The sequence below is a fragment of the Hyla sarda genome, chromosome 11, assembly GCF_029499605.1.
Source record: "Hyla sarda isolate aHylSar1 chromosome 11, aHylSar1.hap1, whole genome shotgun sequence".
NCBI lineage: Eukaryota > Metazoa > Chordata > Amphibia > Anura > Hylidae > Hyla > Hyla sarda.
In genome coordinates, this window is record NC_079199.1 from 7,442,448 (window position 1) to 7,456,275 (window position 13,828).

A 13,828-nucleotide genomic window follows, 5' to 3' on the forward strand; every position below is an offset into this window, starting at 1 on the left:
GTGTGGGATGTACTAGGAAGACTATTTAACACCTGATACAAGGGCCAATGCCACCAACACTATGATACAATTAGAGTGTCTGTTATCTTAGCCTAAGGCTGCAGTCCATTAGGCTATGTATGTATGTGATGATAAGGAGGAGGCTGCTGGAAAGTGATATGTACAGCATTACAGTAAAAGGTGACATCAATATATAGAAAACAAAGTAGATTAGCCTCCCCTCCCTGTGGAAGAACCCTTCACAGGTCACTGAGCAAATCCATAAACCTCTACCATTAATTTTAATGCGACAGCTCCTGGTGCCAGTCATGATCATTGCAGGAGGGCAAACAATGCCCATATGCGATGATGCGGTAACATATTGAAGCTATAGTTCATCGTGCCTGGAATCCACCATCTCTCATCTTAAAAGGTAGACTAGATAGGCTGACACATTCTATATTTCTATATCTATGTTGTAGATAAGCCACTGTCAGAGGAGTCTCTCAGCAGCTTATTCTACTCCCTCAATGTGTATTGGAGGGGGGGGGGTCAGATGGAGCTTTCAGCCAATAGCTACAGTCTAAGTATAAGGTGTATCATAGGTTGATTCCTTTTTTCTTTGATCGATTCCTAATACCCATCAAAAGCTGCCAACCCATAAGGGCAACTTTCGTGCAAAATTTTGTTCTGATCGGGCAACATCTTCTGTCTCTGCTACGAGATTCATGTTTTTCATGGAAAATGTGCCTCGACTTGTGCGGAACATCGTTGTTTTGCAGCTCCTCTCCACTTGATGCCGTGTATCAAGTGACCCAGAGGCCCCCACATGGATGTGGCTGCATTTCAGGCTTCTCCCAAGCCCTACAGAACCATATGTAGAACTTGTGTGACCTAATATAGCCTTCAATTTTAGTAGCATCTTCTTCTGGATAGGAGAGTAGATATAATTTGGTGATGAGGCGTCACTTGACCACACGTGGACAACTCTGTCACACATTTCACAGTCCTCTCCACTGTATCAGGAGAGGACTTCCAGGAGTTGTGGGTTTCAGCGGCGCTGACCAGGAGTAGACACGTAAGGGGAGTGGGAGAAGGGTTTATTTAAAACAATGCAACGCGTTTCGCCGCTGGACAGCGCCGCTGAAATCCACTACTCCTGGAAGTCCTCTCCTGATACCGTTCACTTGGCTGGGAAGGCTGCAGACCGGGCCTCATACTCGCCCACGCTGACCATTGTTTTGTGTGAGGTCACACAACCGCCTTTGGTAAGGGTTAATTCAATATCCTGTTCTGAACCCCAAACCGGCGGTTTGACGCTATGGAGTGCTCTCTCTTTTCTTTTTAGTTCTCGCCAAAGTATGGCATGGATGTTTGGTGATAGATCAGCCTGGCACTGTGTTATCAGGCAGGATGGACTGTGATGGTGACATCTTCATTATCCAAGGTATTCAGCCATCATTTCAGTATAAACCTTAGCTTCAAAATTCAAGACACTTTGAAGACATTTCTGATTTAAAACATGAAGCTCATGGCGGAGACAGAAGATATTCCCCTATTTTAACCAAATTTTGCACCCTAGTTTATAAGCATTGTTTATTACCTACACTATCAATACCAGATAAACATGAATGGATAGAATACCTTATTACAGGAGGATTATGCAGAATTTTCTTTTTTATCTACCTTAATTCTAAAAGACAAATTCAGAGGAAGTTTCCTTCTCCTTCATCCGAGAATAAAAAATTAAATAAATCCTAGTAGTGTATGAATCAAATCCAACCTGGTCGCTGATGTCCCTGTGACACAGAATGTTGGAAATATCTTTTACCGTGGATTTCTAAATTGGTTAAGCCTTTTTCTTATAGTAATTAAGGGTGAGTCACGGAATAAACCCAGGGTCACTGCCTAACTTGTGTTGTGTGTTTGGGTGTCTTTAGAGTGAGAACAGGACTCCTGGCAATCCATTACCTAATATTCATCCTCCGAGTGAGGACAAAGCCAACCTGGTATAAGTGCCTGAGGTCAGAGGTCATCTCTGAAAACCTCCGAAAACCGATACCATTTTTCTGCTATGAATCAAACTCCAAGCTATTAACAGAAATAGCCAGCATCACATGTATATTTTCCTACCGCACAGTTTACTTATCAATAGTTAGTTCTCTCTAATGCATGTTGCCCAAAGAATCAAATAAGTTTTCAGCATATTAATAAACAATAAGAGGGAGAAAATAATTGGTGGAGCAAATGATTGGGAGAGCACTGTTTTGGAGACTTAAAGGGGTACTACGAGGAATTAAACCCTTAGCCTATCCCTCCCTCTTATCAACCTATTTAATTGTCTAAATATGATTAAGATGTTGTTAACCTAATGTTCGTGACGCCGAGATGTGAATGTATGGTGTATGGCACCGTCAACAACCAACCCAAAACGGCATGTGATGAATGAGAGTCCAAAGCAGAGATTTAATGCAACTTGAACTTTTACTTGAAGAAGGCAGATACCTTGCTTTACAAACAGCCAACTTCCACCGATGTGACCGGGACACAAGGAACCTCTCAGGCTTGCTTGGACTTGCAGGCCATTGTACTACTGTTATCACTTTGGTAGGGACAGTAGAGACTTGACTTGACTGATTTCATGTGGCTGCAGGTATATAGGCTTTGGCCTAGATATACTGGACTTGACTTGTACAGATTTCATGTGGCTGCAGGTTTATAGGCTTTGGCCTAGATATACTGGACTTGACTTGACTGATTTCATGTGGCTGCAGGTATATAGGCTTTGGCCTAGATATACTGGACTTGACTTGTACAGGACTTGTGCTTTAGATCCAGGAGATAAGAGAGTAAATGTTTAGACTACAGCCCCTTATATATCACTGGTAGCTGGTTGCCTGTGCCCATGGAACTCTGGGTATATCATGTGATCACACATCACATGACTTATCACATGACCTTAGGAAGGTGCTATACAGGGTAAATATCCTAACAACCTTCATATACAGTTTACATTCACTGTACAATGCTTATAATATATGTACATACCTTATATACAACAGAATACGATATAATACCATAATGACTTAGGAGCCCTGCAGGAGAGCCCTTTGGACCTGAGGGACTCTACCTGAGGGGACTTAAGGACTGTACAGAACAGTGTTCTGTACTGGGACACTACAGCTATATAGAGCAGTTTCCCCTTCATCATCACCGCCTGTCATCATCCCCCTGTCATCATCCCACACCCCCCCTTCATCATCACCGCCTGTCATCATCCCACACCCCCTTCATCATCACCGCTTGTCAATGTCTGATTACAGTGGTCTTTCACCTGCGGACCTCCAGATGTTTCAGAAATACAACTCCCAGCATGCCCGGAGTGCTGGGAGTTGTAGTTTTGAAACATCTGGAAGTCCGCAGGTTGAAGACCACTGCGGTCTTCATCATCATCCAGAAACCCCCCCCTTTAGGTTTGTACTCACCTCCCCTCGGCGGGATGATAGGGTGAGCTGGTCCGGGCCATCTGTGCTGCAGGGACCGTCCGGTGGGGAGGGATAGTCGTTCCGGGCTGTTCATCTTCACCGGGGGGGGGCCTCTTCTCCGTGCTTCGGGCCTGGAATAGTGACGTTGCCTTGACAATGTACAGGGACGTTGCGCATGAACGTTCCTGTGTGTCTTCGCAAGGCAACGCCACTATTCCAAGGCCGGGCCCGAAGCGCGGAGAAGAGGCCCCCCGGTGAAGATGGACAGCCCGGAACGACTATCCCTCCCCACCGGACGGTCCCTGCAGCACAGATGGCCCGGACCAGCTCACCCTAACCTCCCGCAGAGGGGAGGTGAGTACAAAACTAAAGGGGGGGCTGGATGATGACGAAGGCTGCAGTGGTCTTCAACCTGCGGACCTCCAGAGGTTTCAAAACTACAACTCCCAGCATGCCCGGACATACTGGGAGTTGTAGTTTTGAAACATCTGGAGGTCCGCAGGTTGAAGACCACTGAGGGCAGAGAGTTCACTCGAGTATAAGCCGAGGGGGATGTTTTCAGCACTAAAAATCGTGCTGAAAAGACTCGGCTTATACTCGAGTATTTACGGTAAATATAAAGTATATGGTGACATTTATACAGTTAGAGTAGTACTTTTCTCTTGCCGCTGATTCCTCCTTCACTTTATTAGTTACCTGGTGGGAAACCTTGTAGTTCACATTATGCCATATAAGATTCATGTCTAGGTTAAGGGAACATTACATGAAGTTTCTTTCTATCATTGTTCCACGTCTCCATCTATTTAGGTTTCACTAATCATCGCAAATTACACAATATGTTTTCCATTAAACAGCTTTAACACATTTCCCACTGACAAGACGGTTACACAAAGCATGGACGGCGTATTGTTATCAGGACTGTACTTTAGGAGCATTTGGCCAGCTAAACATATGTGATCTGGGCGGAGACACTTGGAAACGTTCCACGATTCCTGAACATCAGTCAAAGTGTATGTTCCTCATAGACGTATCCATAACGCTCCCTCCTCCTGATATACTGCCCCAAGATTCCCTGCAGAGTAAAAACAGATTAAACATAATTTATTTTTGATGCAAGCACAAGCAGACAGAATAATACTAATTTGAAAGGGGTCAAAGCACACTTTTCAGAAGCCGTTCAGGAGAAACATGGAAAACTAAACAACTCCAAAACGCAGATAGTTGCCTGGGATTTCTGCATTTTGGAGATTTGTTGCTATTAAACCTCCACATCTGCTTACATTTAAAATTTTAAAATATATAGGCATTCATGTTTTTTTCATCCACTTACAATGTTTTATTGCTGGATTTTTCTTCTTAAGTATTCAAAACATTACATTATTTCATTTCACGTGTTGATCTTTATGTGTCAGTATATTACACATCGCCCTTTCACCTTTAGGCATTGGTTATAATCCAACTTTAAGCCGAGCAAATAGAAAACATCTGAGAGACTGTAGCAGTTCGATATCGCTGGACTGAGATTGACCAACGGAGTTATGGCGCTATTTATGAAGGAAAACCGATCAGAAACCAAATGCATTTTCTCACGCTCCGAACTCTCTGTAGTGATTTAGAAAAGTCATTTTTTCATCAACAGGTGCCTCTCGAGCAATGTTCTCCAATCTGTTCTCCTATAATGTTCGTCCCCTCCGAGCCTGCGAGGTACGCCAGACATAGCGGGTGTTGTTCACGTTGCTATAGTTGAGCATGAATAAGTGTAAAACAGCGAAAAACGTGTCTTTAGAGATTCATAATGAATAGTATGGAAAAAGCAAAACAGGTTGAACTTGGCTGCCTTGTCACACACACCGGAGAGATGGTAGAGTCGAGTACTGGTGATCATTGAGGAGATCGGAGTCTTACGGACGATGGTTTCTGGGGAACAAAAAGTATGCTGATTGGCTTCAAAATGGTCTCTCTAGTGCCACCTATAGGTGGCTACCCTGAAAGTGTTTCCCAACCGAGGTGCCTCCAGCTGTTGCAAAACTACGACTTCCAGCATGCCCGGACAGCCTTTGGCTGTCCGGGCATGCTGGAAGTTGTAGTTTTGCAACAGCTGGAGGCACCATGGTTGGGAAACACTACTGTAAGTCATGTAAATTTTAATCAATTGATGACAGAAAGTTAAAGGGGTACTCCGGTGGAAAACCTTTTTCTTTTTAATCGACTGGTGACAGAAAGTTAAACAAATTTGTAAATTAAAAAATACAGTGTAGCCCGGACCTTCTAGGTGAGTATAAAATGGATATACATGGATCGTGCTTCAATAATAATTATCATTTATTTATAAAAATAAGATTTCGACACTTCTCACAGGGCCCTTGTGAGAAGAACATGCATATTAAAAGGCAACCTAACAATGTATTAGGCAATAGTATTAAAATTATAAACTTGGCATAGAGTAATAGAATAAAATAGCAGAGTAAGATCTGTACCATGCAAATATATTAGAAAGTTGCTCTTCTAGATGTTTAGGGTAAATATGTCCCTTTTAGATACAGTAGCAAACAGTCTGTGTTATTAGAAATTGTTACCGGTCTGTAAATTGTAGCTCAGGCGGTGGATATTGCTCCCGCAATGGCTGAGTGTCCGTGGTGTGCACAGTTCACTGTGCGGTGCTTCCAATTGTAAGCCTGGTCCAGTAGGGTCTGAGCGTGGTGGTAGTCGCTGTCGGATAAGGCGCTGGCAGGCGCCGAAGATCGTGGTGGTGTCCGGGGACTGCTGGCGCTGGCGTGCGCTAGAGTTGGTATTCCTCACCGCTTTATTAGTTGGTAGACAGGACCATATACTGGAGGGCTGGAAGTTCACCTCGTGGTGCCGGCGTCTGACGTCAGAGCCGGGATGGCTACACCAGGATAGTTGCACCGGGATGGATCTGAACTGCTGAACCGGGTAGGTAGCAGAGTGAGAGAGCTAATGATGGTACAGTTCATGAAGTGTAACTGGCCATAAAATTTAGGCACAGTTCAAGTACTACTATGCCAGTAGATAACGACTAGACGCGTTTCAGGGTTGTATAGTATAACCCTTTCCTCAGTAGCTCATGACTACTGAGGAAAGGGTTATACTATACAACCCTGAAACGCGTCTAGTCGTTATCTACTGGCATAGTAGTACTTGAACTGTGCCTAAATTTTATGGCCAGTTACACTTCATGAACTGTACCATCATTAGCTCTCTCACTCTGCTACCTACCCGGTTCAGCAGTTCAGATCCATCCCGGTGCAACTATCCTGGTGTAGCCATCCCGGCTCTGACGTCAGACGCCGGCACCACGAGGTGAACTTCCAGCCCTCCAGTATATGGTTCTGTCTACCAACTAATAAAGCGGTGAGGAATACCAACTCTAGCGCACGCCAGCGCCAGCAGTCCCCGGACACCACCACGATCTTCGGCGCCTGCCAGCGCCTTATCCGACAGCGACTACCACCACGCTCAGACCCTACTGGACCAGGCTTACAATTGGAAGCACCGCACAGTGAACTGTGCACACCACGGACACTCAGCCATTGCGGGAGCAATATCCACCGCCTGAGCTACAATTTACAGACCGGTAACAATTTCTAATAACACAGACTGTTTGCTACTGTATCTAAAAGGGACATATTTACCCTAAACATCTAGAAGAGCAACTTTCTAATATATTTGCATGGTACAGATCTTACTCTGCTATTTTATTCTATTACTCTATGCCAAGTTTATAATTTTAATACTATTGCCTAATACATTGTTAGGTTGCCTTTTAATATGCATGTTCTTCTCACAAGGGCCCTGTGAGAAGTGTCGAAATCTTATTTTTATAAATAAATGATAATTATTATTGAAGCACGATCCACGTATATCCATTTTATACTCACCTAGAAGGTCCGGGCTACACTGTATTTTTTGGCTTTCCTTTTCTAGCAATTAAGGTATAGTTGCTTGCCCCGTTTGACCTCGGTGCGTAATAGTTGTGAGCTGCACACATCTACATAGTTTTTTCAAATTTGTAAATTACTTCTATTAAAAAATCTTAATCCTTCCAGTACTTATTAGCTGCTGAATACTACATAGGAAATGTCAGGAACTGTCCGGAGCAGAAGATGTTTGCTATGGGGATTTGCTCCTACTCTGGACAGTTCCTGATACAGACAGAGGTGTCAGCAGAGAGCACTGTGGTCAGACTGAAAATAACTACACAACTTCTTCTGAAGCATACAGTAGCTGGTAAGTACTGGAGGGATTAACATTTTTTTGTTTAAACAGAACATCCACAGTTTCAAACGTGGCCTAAAAACACATCTCTTCGGACAGGCCTATAACAGTCTCTAATTGGCCTCAACATATCCCCAACTTATCCCCAACTTGTCCCCAACATGTCCCCAACATGTCCCCAACATGTCCCCAACATGTCCCCCAACATATCCCCAACACATCCTCAACACATCCTCAACATATCCTCAACATGTCCCCAACATGTCCCCAACATGTCCTCAACATATCCCCAGCATATCCCCAACATATCCCCAACATATCCCCAACATATCCCCAACATATCCCCAACATATCCCCACAACTCTTGTTTGAATAGTTATTGTGTAATTTTATGTCTGATACTTGTCTTTGTTTGTACCCCATAATTGTAAGCCCTGCGGAATCTGTAGGCGCTATATAAATAAAATAAATAGTAAAATAAATAATAAAGGGGTACTCCGTGGAAAACTTTTTTTTTTTAAATCAACTGATGCCAGAAATTTAAATAGATTTGTAAATTACTTCTATTAAAAAATCTTAATCCTTCCAGTACTTATTAGCTGCTGAATACTACAGAGGAAATTATTTTTTTGGGAACACAGTGCTCTCTGCTGACATCATGACCACAGTGCTCTCTGCTGACATCTCTGTCCATTTTGGGAACTGTCCAGAGCAGGATATGTTTTGCTATGGGGATTGTCTCCTACTCTGGACAGTTCTTAAAATGGACAGAGATGTCAGCAGAGAGCACTGTGGTCATGATGTCAGCAGAGAGCTCTGAGTTCCAAAAAGAAAACCATTTCCTCTGTAGTATTCAGCAGCTAATAAGTACTGGAAGGATTAAGATTTTTTAATAGAAGGAATTTACAAATCTGTTTAACTTTCTGGTACCAGTTGATTAAAAAAAAAAAAAAAAAGTTTTCCAGGAGTACCCCTTAAAAGCAACAAAATGCCTAAATAAAGGTAAGACCAATATCCTTTATGTGGGCATTATTAGACATGTCTGTTTTTTGGTGCAAGTTTTTTTAAGGGACCTGATTCACCCAGACGCCCATCTGTGGACAGATGTTTGAGGGTCCTTGTCCCTGAGATGAGATGCCTTTGACACAGATCATGAAAGGAGGGGGTGTTAGTGGTTCATTGAAGAGATCCAGATAGTGTTGAGAATCTTACTGGCAATACTCAGAATCAATACACGTGTCGCTGTTTGGCTAATATTCCCAGGCACGTTCCATTGTTCTTCTCTAGGCCAGACATTCACTTACAGGGTAGCTACCTATAGGTAGCATTGGAAAGAGAGTTTCCATATTTGGTCTTACCAAGTAACCTTAGAGCTAGTCGTGTGTGTCTTTTTATGTCTCTATCTTCAAAGGAAAAGCCATTTCATTTAGTCTAATTTCAGGTTGATGACGTACGCCTCTTGTGACAGAACATTTCTAATTGTCAAGAATAATTTTCTGCATTTAAGGATTGATGACTGATAAGTCCAAGCACCTCATTTATTGTGCTAACTCAATGAAATTCTTACTTTTTGACCTAGCTGCTTTGGTTTATTAATAAGAAAAATGAGTACAGAGATGTATCATCCATTTCGTACAGAGATGTATCATCCGTCCCATACAGAATTTATCATCCATTCCATACAGAATTTATCATCCATTCCATACAGAGATGTATCATCCATTCCGTACAGAGATGCATCATCCATTCCGTACAGAGATGTATCATCCATTCCGTACAGAGATGTATCATCCATTCCGTACAGAGATGTATCATCCATTCCGTACAGAGATGCATCATCCATTCCGTACAGAGATGCATCATCCGTTTCATACAGAGATGTATCATCCATTCCATACAGAGATGTATCATCCGTCCCATACAGAGATGTATCATCCGTCCCATACAGAGATGTATCATCCGTTTCATACAGAGATGTATCATCCATTCCATACAGAGATGTATCATCCATTCCATACAGAGATGTATCATCCCTTCCATACAGAGATGCATCATCCCTTCCGTACAGAGATGTATCATCCATTCCGTACAGAGATGTATCATCCATTCCATACAGAGATGTATCATCCGTCCCATACAGAGATGTATCATCCGTCCCATACAGAGATGTATCATCCATTCCATACAGAGATGTATCATCCATTCCATACAGAGATGTATCATCCGTCCCATACAGAGATGTATCATCCATTCCATACAGAGATGTATCATCCGTCCCATACAGAGATGTATCATCCGTCCCATACAGAGATGTATCATCCGTCCCATACAGAGATGTATCATCCATTCCATACAGAGATGTATCATCCATTCCATACAGAGATGTATCATCCATTCCATACAGAGATGTATCATCCCTTCCATACAGAGATGTATCATCCATTCCATACAGAGATGTATCATCCATTCCATACAGAGATGTATCATCCGTCCCATACAGAGATGTATCATCCCTTTTATACAGACATATATCATCCGTCCCATACAGAGATGTATCATCCCTTTTATACAGAGACGTAGATTTATTTCACTCCGACACCTTGTTACAATGTTACTGTTTCTGTATCCAAGACCTGCAATATTCATGTGAGTTTGCCTTATAAACCTCAGCTTGTAAAACTACTAAAAGATTTTGTCTTCAATGAGCTACCTATTTTGGGTGCAAATACCTTTTAAGTAACCATAGTTAGGAAATTTATAGAATACATTACATTCTCGTATTGGAGATGTGGATTCTTGAATGCTACAGTTGTTCTCTGTCGGCAGTGAGTGGTCATTTATTCTCATGGCAATGGAAGCATTTTATAGGGGCCCAAAGAAATCTACGTGCTACCAGTGAAATGAGTGAGACAAATCCTTCAGACATAGTCAGATCCACATTGGGTGATACCATCTATGGGGGAGTCCAGATCAGAGTATACTTCTATAAATTTCCTATGAAATGTATTGTCTATAGAAGACATCCCCTTTAAGAGTGTTTTGCACCGTGGGAAAGTAATGTGAACATGAGAAGATCATTCAGATTTTATGTTTTCATACTCTATTATGATTCATTACATTATACTTTATTAATGTAAACCAAATTTATAATTTGGCTTTAGAAACCATCTTTTTTTTTTTCTTTCACAAGCTTCACTATTTCAAGACTTCGCTACGGGGCCCAGTTCCCCACATTGCACTGTGCAATGAAAAGAACAGGTACTTCTGTCAGGTCTCCGAGAACGTATCAAAGCTGCTCTTGACTTGAATCATATTTCAGGCTTTGCCAAATCTGCAACACATCTGTTCTTTGTGTTTATCCATGTGCTTTTCATCAGTACAATAATCCCAACCCTATGGGCATTTGTGAAATAAAAGAATGCAGCGACCAAACCTTATCAATTGTTGCTGTGCTGCCTCATCTTTAGTGGAGGTACAAAGAGCCTTCCTTGGAAAATTGATATGGAGAGGGAAGAGATTAATCATCACGTCAGGCCGGTTGTCTGTGAGCTCTGCTGCCATGTTTCCCTCCGCGCACAGATACAGTGCACTTGCCTCATGTCACAGGAAACACTAGAACAGTACAAGAAAACAGAGCAGGAGGGCGCTCGGCCAACATTGGTGCTCCCCAACTAAGCTTCGGAGAGATTCCTGACATTTTTTAATTATTAGAACATTTTACTTTTGACCTGAATAACAGCGTCATTGACTCCTTGTTGGTTTATTTTTCTTAACTGTTGCACTTCCCCCGGACACATTTCATAATGGCGTGGCCTGTTCCCGCTGATCTGTTATAGGCTTTATTTCTTTTCTTCTTACTTATGTGATGGAAATGCTTTGTAAAATGAGCCGTACAAGTGAATGAAGCATAGCAAAATGTCTTCCTAGGACCAGATGGACGCCAAGCTGTGTTCATAAGATAAACTCCATAATCACCATCCTACAGCCATTCCATACAATACTGAATTCTCTGCTTAGGTCTCAAGTGGTTCTAATACAATTTTTTTTTAATCAAAATTGTCCTTATTTATATAGAGCTAATATATTGCACAGCACTTAATATTTCTGAGAGTATATGTAGGGCCAGTGGTGTAAATAGAAAAAAAAGGGGGCACCAAAGCAAATATTGAACCTCATATTATGGCACCAGATTTTCCCTCCCTGAAACAGAAAAGATCTGGTGTTAATTACTTTTGCTTTCCATGACCCATTGGTTATTACCCCCTAAATGAATTTTCTAACAATGCATTTCTCTGGAGAGAGGGGTTCTGCACAGCTTCTTACCAGTAGAAAAGGAATGGGACCAACCATAAAAAATGTGGGCATTGGGAATTACACTAATCATCCAGGGTAATGAATTCTAGAGACCTGGTGCAGCACAAGAGATGTCTTGGAGACTGTGGGAGGTTTGGATTATGATTTCTTGCAGAATGGAGAGTCCATGTAGGGTGTTATACAGAGATGAGGATTAGATCGAAGGAGGTTCTGTATTCTATAGGGAATGGGCAAACCAGTACAATGACTGGACAAATGGATGAGCCTGGCTGCTCTATTCAGGATGGACTAGAGAGGGGAGGATTTAGAGAACAGGAGACCAGTATATTAAGAAATAAACATAATGTATGAGATTAACAGTAAGCAATTTGACTTTTTCCATAGTAAGAAATAGGTAGATTCTCGAGAAATTCTTGAGGTGCAAGTAAGTGAATATAGGATGTGAAGAAAATCCCATCGCAGACTTCGCTCCAGAGACAAAAAACTGATCTGGACAGTTTGTTGCAGAATTGACACCAACAGCTGAATGGGTTCCCTCAGGTTTCCATCTAGTTGTTTTACAGGGGTTGAGCAAAAAAAAAAAGAAAAGAATTTCTGAAGATCAAGGTTTTTTTCCACTTAACTTCCAGCATTTGTATGGAATCTGCAAACAGAGCTCCCTAAACATGGCTTAAACACAGATGTGAACAAGGCCTTAGTCTAACATAAAACCAAGATAGTGACCATGCTATGTAAGATTAGGTAAGTTAGTAAATGGCAGAAACACAACAAGATCATTTTTGAAAGATCCGGTTTCGATGTGGAGAGGACATGTTGTTAGAGACAGTGGACAGACAGACAATGATGTTTTGTAGGGGTGATGTCACGGGAAGAAGTATAGAACTGAAGTCCTCAGGGTAGAGATGGTCCTGAAAGCCAAATCTGCTGATATTTTGTCCAATTGGGGCTGTGCAGAAAGATAAGAGTTTAGGACCCAGGTGGTCCCTGAGGAACTCCAACAGTGAAGTTTAAGCCTAACCATTACAAGGGACCAATTTAAACAGTAGGCAACTGGGGTCTAAGATGTCAAAAGAACAACATCCTGACACCAGTCACCTGAGCTTTCTGTGATACTGCAGAGAGAAATCTAGAAAATGTGACTGTCTATACAGTCAATGAGGGTGGTTCCAAACGCTTGCCACACTCCTTTTCACACAGACAGGCATGAATGGCAGTAGGGGTGTGGCCTGCATGAATGGCAGTAGGGGTGTGGCCTGCATGAATGGCAGAAGGGGTGTGGCCTGCATGAATGGAAGTAGGGGTGTGGCCTGCATGAATGGCAGTAGAGGTGTGGCCTGCATGAATGGCAGTAGGGGTGTGGCCTGCATGAATGGCAGTAGGGGTGTGGCCTGCATGAATGGCAGTAGGGGTGTGGCCTGCATGAATGGCAGTAGGGGTGTGGCCTGCATGAATGGCAGTAGGGGTGTGGCCTGCATGAATGGCAGTAGGGGTGTGGCCTGCATGAATGGCAGTAGGGGTGTGGCCTGCATGAATGGCAGTAGGGGTGTGGCCTGCATGAATGGCAGTAGGGGTGTGGCCTGCATGAATGGCAGTAGGGGTGTGGCCTGCATGAATGGCAGTAGGCTGTGTAGCTAGCATAACATGAAGAGCTCACTGTGACTGTATAAACTGAGAACACCAGAAATATAAAATGTAATTTTTAGCTCTCTGTGCCATTGCAGAGGGCTGAGGAGAACAGTGTTGGAGCACTGCTCTCCTGACCTGTCAGGTTTCGGGGCTGGCGTGTGAGGCCCCAGGAACAAGACAGGTTCCCT

General features: G+C 42.7%; 1 protein-coding gene and 1 long non-coding RNA gene across 7 annotated transcripts in view; one reads left to right on the forward strand and one right to left on the reverse strand.

The window, feature by feature from the left end:
- LOC130295345 (uncharacterized) overlaps positions 1 to 13,828 on the forward strand; it is a 38,928-nt gene that overhangs the window by 9,849 nt on the left and 15,251 nt on the right. The window lies entirely within an intron of this gene.
- Positions 3,969 to 13,828, reverse strand: part of BMP4 (bone morphogenetic protein 4) — a 449,922-nt gene continuing 440,062 nt past the window's right edge. For 5 of the 6 annotated variants that reach the window (XR_008848789.1, XR_008848785.1, XR_008848787.1 and 2 more), the window contains one exon: positions 3,969 to 4,536. The gene's annotated coding sequence lies outside the window, so the exon portion shown is untranslated. Of the gene's footprint in view, positions 4,537 to 4,796; positions 5,382 to 13,828 lie in introns of those variants that run through there. The other variant, XR_008848786.1, reaches the window with a different exon arrangement.